Here is a 6,000-nt window from a genome sequence, read left to right as displayed (position 1 = left end):
AGGTGGATCTTTCCAAGGATCTTAAGGATTTTGTGGAAATTCAGATTGGGGTTTAAACCTTCTCCTAGAAGATGCTTTACTTGAACCTCCTCAACACCTATTATAGGTGCCAGTCCGCAAAACATAAGATCAAGGACTGCCCTTTGGCTATGCCTAGGGTCAAGCCCACGCCTAAAGAAGCGCCTGTCAAACAAGCCGAAGGGAAAAAAGAAGAATGGGTTACTATTGGGCATAAGGGCAAGGCTCCCTCGAATTCCTTGCCCCCCAAGAAATCCTATGTTGCAGTAGTCGTGGTGCCTCCTATTCCCACAGGAGCGTTAATTCCAGCCAGCATAGGGACGCAAGCGGTGGACAAAGGAACTACTCTCGGGGTTTTGCAGGTTTCAAACCTTGTTGGCACACAAGGGATAAAGGCGGCCGCTAGGGCTTTTGCCTTGGCTAGGGTGTGTACTCCTCTTACTGCTTCCTTCGTAGCACCACCAGTGATGCGGCGTTCTCGCAATCCTCTTGGACATGTAGAGATACTAGAGGTGAAACGATAGGTTGTAAGTCCAGAGGGTTTTCTATCTGACTTCAACCATGTTTCTACCTTCTTGTAGAATAGCTACTCCTCTCTTGAGGATGAAGATGATATGGAGGAGTTCTCATGAACTTCCTATCATGGAATGTTCGAGGTCTCATAGATCTCCCTAGAAAGTACTATGTCTGGGATGTCCATCATAGACTTGGTAATTTAGATTTTCTTTGTCTACAAGAAGTTAATTTTTTTGGTTTCATGCTTTCTTCGGCATGTCGTGTAACTTGGCAGGATGGCGTAATGTTTTCTTCCTAGCACGAAGCTGGCCAAGGTGGTGTAGTTACTCTCCTATCACCTCGCCTTCATTCTGCTATTATTTCACACGATTTTGACCACATGCATAGAATTATTTGGCTTTTGCTTTCCATTAACAATCATTCTTTGGAGTCATTAATGTTTATGCTTCCAATGATGCTGTGGAAAGATCCCAGATGTGGGCCTGGCTGGCTGACAATTTGCCTCCAACTACTTGGGTCATGTGTGGGGACTTTAATATGGTTGAAGTGGCCTTTGACAAAGACTAAATTCTACCTTTTCGCTGGATAGTTGGGGAAAGACAAGCCTAGTATTACATGCACAATAAATTGGGCCTTTTTTATCCCAATACCAATTGCCGTTAGGATAGTGGGGTTTGGCACACTTGGTCCAACTTATGAGCTAGCTCTGACCGCATATTAAAATGCCTCGATTGTGCTATGATCATTGTGCAATCTTTTTTCTCTTTTTCTGAGGATCGAGATCTACCTATCATTCCCCTACCAAATGTGACATTATTTGACCACTATTCCATTTATTTTGTCATTTCTTGGCAAACAGCTATCTCGAAGGTGGCCAATTCTTAGTTCTTCCTCAACACGTTAGTGCTGATGCATGCTTCCACCATCTCGCACATCTTACGTGTTTGGAATTTGGAGCCACATTCGCATTGTCAAAGGGGATGGATTCAATGGTGGAATGATGCCATTACCAGAACTGCTCGGTTCTTGTGCATCTATGGGTGACAATTGGCTATGTTCAGAAAACGGTCATATGAAGCCACCACGCTTGCCCTCAAAAAAGCCTTTGTGGCTCTCACCCTCAATCCCTTTGATGTGGATTTAAAAATTCAACTTGCCAAGCTTCGCCATGACAAACAAATTGTTGATAATTTTGCTGCTCGCGAAGCCCAAATCAATGCCCATCTCCACTGGTTGGAGGTTGGCGACAGAGCCTTGAAGGAGTTTTTTCAGGCTCTTTGCGCCCATCATACCAATGTTGGGATTAAAAAGATCAAACAAGGAAATGTTGTTTTGTCTAGTCTCCTTGCCATCCTGCAAGCTTTTGTTCATCACTATGAGAACATGTTTGCTTCACAGGAAAATTCGGTTACTTAGGAGGAAGCTCTGAGAAAGTGTATTTTTGTTACTCCAAACCACTTAGCAGTTGAGCAACGTGCTTTCTATGAGCAACTTCTTTCCCTCTGAGACCTTAAAGAGGCGGTCTATTCCATGGCTGATGACAAATCCCTTGGTTGTGATGGGTTTCCTTATGAATTCTACAAACACCTCTGGGAGCATATAGGTCCTAATCTACACAAAGTTTATCTTGAAGCCTATCATTCTAAAAGCCTAGGAGCCATTATAAACAAAGGAAATATCAAATTCATACCTAAAGTCAGTGATCCAAAGGACATATGCAATTGGAAACCCATTACCCTTCTGAATGTGTCTTATAAGATTATTGCCAAGGCACTCTCTCTCAAACATGTTGCCTTTAATTGTGCGGCTTAAGCAAACCAGCTTCATCAAGTCCAGATATATTCTTGATAACATCATTGCTGTCTGGGAGGGAATGGAATGGGCTCGCAAGTCCAATCAGAAGGCTATCTTTTTAAAGATAGATTTTGCTAAAGCCTATGATCGCATTGAATGGCCCTTCATCTTGGCTATGCTCCAGGCCCTAGGTTTTGGCCCCAACTTCCTTCAATCTGTGGAGATGCTCTTTGGAGATCCTAATGCTTGCATTACCATCAACAACTCGCAATATGAGGCTTTTGGACTTTTTCGTTCCATCAGGCAAGGTTGCCCACTAGCTCCTATGCTTTATGTCCTTGCTGCGGAAGGTTTTGGCTATTTGCCAGTGCATTCTGTGTCCTCAAGACTAGTTCGTGGCATTTCCTTGCCTGAATCATCCTCCTAATTAGTCAATGGACACTTTGCTAATGATTTCTTTCTTACTCTTTTAGAGGATGAATAAAACATCAATAAGGCTTTAAGTTGCCTGGACACCTTTTGTCAAGCCTCTGGTTTTGCCATTCAATGGCATAAAACACTTTGCTTCCATCAGTCATTTTTGCCAGCTCCACCTTGGCTCAGCCAATTTGAGTGGAAATGGGTTACACACGGGGAAATCTTCCGCTTTCTTGGCATTCCTTTTGCATTCCAAGTGTCGCCTATGGAACTTTGGAATGTTGTGCTGGCCAAGATTAGCAAGAAGCTTGACTACTGGATCACAAAGCCGCTCTCCCTTGCTGGGAAATTCCAGATTTTCTCAAATATTTTGGCGGCCACTCATGTGTATTACTCCTTCTATTGGGCTCCATCTAAAGCTTCATACATGAAGCTGGAAAGATTGCTTAAGGATTTTCTTTGGGCCTCTGGTTCTGATCATCATGGCTTTCACAGAGTGGCCTAGGATTTTTGTTGTCTCCCAAAAGAGTCTTGTGGTCTTGGCCTACTTTCCACTCGGAAACAGGCCTTGCTCTCTTTGCAAAATGGATTATTAGGTCTATTTCAGGAGATGAAGCTTGGAAGATTCTGGTTCAACACTGCATTTCTTCTAGCTTTCCTGTCAACAAGCTTGCATGGAAGGGGATTGATTTTCAAACCCTTCTCATCATGCATGAGCTAGTGGCCATTCAGGGCTCATTTGTCATCAAGAGCATCTGGAAAGCCTGGGAGGCTATTAAGCCCTGGCTTCGATGGGCTGGAGATGAATTTTGCAATGGTCTCTCCTTAAATCAGTAGAACATTTGGTGGTCTCCCCTGTTTGCCATTCAGGGTACTCCCCTCGCCAAGACTCAAGGGGCCAATGCTTTGCATTTTTTTAAACATGGCATCAGAACTCCTAAGGACCTCTTTTCAAGGGTCACCATGAGTTTCAGGACCTGGGAAGATATGCAAGTACAGTACCGCCTTATCAGTTCAGATCGGCAGACTTTTGACCTTTTGCTTTCTTCCATCCCTGTTCACTTAGTTCATAAAGTGAGGATTCAGTCTGTTCGACCTTGGTGCCTTGATTGGAAGTGGTATTCTCCACTCCATTTTCTAATTACAAGCCAAGTTTGGGATACAGATGGTTTTTGTCTCATCTTTCGATGGTGGATATGCTAAACCAGAGATGGCATTTGCAATCTTCTCTTTCTCAATGGAGAAAACATTTTGATACCATTTGGAATGCTATAATTGAACCCAAGATTGCACATTTTGCTTGGTCCTGACCTTCCAAGGTCTTCCCCTAGGGCCTCGGCTCGAACACATTGGGGTTCCTGATCCTAAATGCCCCTTTTGTGGACAACTAGAGTCTTTCTTGCATATTTTCTGGTTTTGTAAGCGTGCTCAAAATTATTGGCACTTGATTCATGATTTTTTTAAGCCATTTAGGCCCGAGTCTTTTGCTTGGCACATGATCTTACTGGGTGACTCTCCTAGATTTCCTTGGAAGTTTGCCCAGATTTGGCATACCTTTAGGTTGGAAATTCTGTTTTCTTTGTGGAAAGATAGGAATGCTGTTCTTTTCACACATAGTTTTTTGGATGTTAATATTGCTATGTACACTAAGGCATGCATTTGTAATAATGTAATTATGCAGATTCAAGTGCAAGCTAACAAAGTTGCCCTTGAGGTAGCTCACCTGCAGGAGCTGCTGAACCATTGGGGCAATGCTCCTTGCACTATTGCCATAGTTCCTCCTGATGCCTTAGCAGATACCTCGACATCTCGTGGCCGCCATCCTTAGCGCCACTCCTTAGGCCACCACTCGCACACCCCGTGCTCCCAGGCTTCCTGCCACCGCTCTCCCAATGGTGATGATGGCGCCGCTCAACTTTCCCACCCTGTGGTGGTTCTGGTTGGTCCTCGGCTCCTCCTCCTGGTACTCATCGTGCACATTCTGGGAAGTGGCCTCCCTTGGACTTGGCAATCTCTCCTCTGCGGCCAGAGGTTAAAGATGCGGAGGTTGCCACTGTTACTGTTGCTGCTGATGATGGCTGGATTGTTCCCAGCCCGCCTCCCAATCCCAAAGATGATTGGGGTTTTCATGACAAAGATGATCCACCACCCTCGGCTGGCACTGCTTTGGCACCCTGAGGTTGCCTTATATGTTTTTTTTGATGAATAGTTTTTGTTTCCGGTTGTGACCGTGTTTTTAGTCTGGCTTCAACAGTATGAACTCATTCGTGAGGTGATCTTATATCCCCCGACCCCTTTTTTATAAATTGAAATTTGAGTTTTTTTTTTAATAAAAAAGGACTATTAATCTTTTCAAAAAAAATAAAAAAATAAAAATCACTGCATGGAATACAAATTTTAAAAAACTAAAACCAAAAATTGATACGCATACATGAAAAGGAACAATATGAAATAGCGAATTTAGCGAGTCGCCCACCATTTACATCGATTATTTTCTCGTGTTCAACGGACCAATAGGTCAATATCAACTTTGGAGGTTGGAGGTTGGAGGTTGGAGGTGCACTTACTCTGTAATCAAATAGTCCAACCTTTCCTGCAATTTTCTTTTGCCTTTTACTTATTATTCCTTGTAAGTCATACATATTTTATGATTTCTGGCTGTGAAGTATTCAGTTTGCGTTTTAATTCATATATTTTAATCGAAGATTAACTGAAATTCCATTCCTACCGAGGGCAGTAAAGAAACCATCTGGACAAAGAAGACATGACAACTCATATACATCCGCATAGGTTTGAACGGTTCGGATTTTTTAATATATTTTGCGGGGAAGTTTGTGAGTTCTGACAAATCCTATTTTCGTAACTAGCCTCCTGCAATGCGATCTTTTTGGGACTGCCCTAAATTTTGCCCACTATACTTTTAGAATATAGAATCATTGCAGATTATATATGTTTTCAGACTGCTGTTATGCTTTAGACAGATCTGATTTAATATATTTTTTAATGGGTACTGATTACTGCTCTATTGGGTAAGTGCTTCTGCTCCTTGGTTTGATTTTCCTGGATTTATGCCTTCAGGTATCTGTGAGCGATGATTGATGAGTTCCCTTCAATGTTTTGAATGAATTCTCCTTTATACTTGGTGGAAGGGTCACTGCCTTTCATAAAAATTGACTCACCATTTCTCATTGTTGCTTCAAAGAATTCTAAATAATATACTATTTGCCAAATTGATTGATCTCCGATATCTTGCTC

At 42.6% G+C, this 6,000-nt stretch overlaps 1 protein-coding gene across 9 annotated transcripts in view; it reads left to right on the top strand.

Annotated features, from left to right (window-relative positions):
* Positions 1-5,180: 5,180 nt before the first annotated feature.
* The window catches only part of LOC149551696 (RNA-binding (RRM/RBD/RNP motifs) family protein), a 100,521-nt gene continuing 99,701 nt past the window's right edge, over positions 5,181-6,000 (top strand). Inside the window, exons 1-2 of one of the 9 annotated variants that reach the window (XM_089787213.1) lie at positions 5,275-5,374; positions 5,483-5,535. The gene's annotated coding sequence lies outside the window, so the exon portion shown is untranslated. Of the gene's footprint in view, positions 5,375-5,482; positions 5,536-6,000 lie in introns of all 9 variants that reach the window. The other 8 variants (XM_089787215.1, XM_089787221.1, XM_089787217.1 and 5 more) reach the window with 8 other exon arrangements.

Source organism: Cupressus sempervirens, chromosome 6 (genome assembly GCF_028749045.1).
Source record: "Cupressus sempervirens isolate cs-2001-9-10 chromosome 6, ASM2874904v1, whole genome shotgun sequence".
Lineage (NCBI taxonomy): Eukaryota > Viridiplantae > Streptophyta > Pinopsida > Cupressales > Cupressaceae > Cupressus > Cupressus sempervirens.
This window is presented reverse-complemented; position numbering and strand designations above follow the sequence as displayed.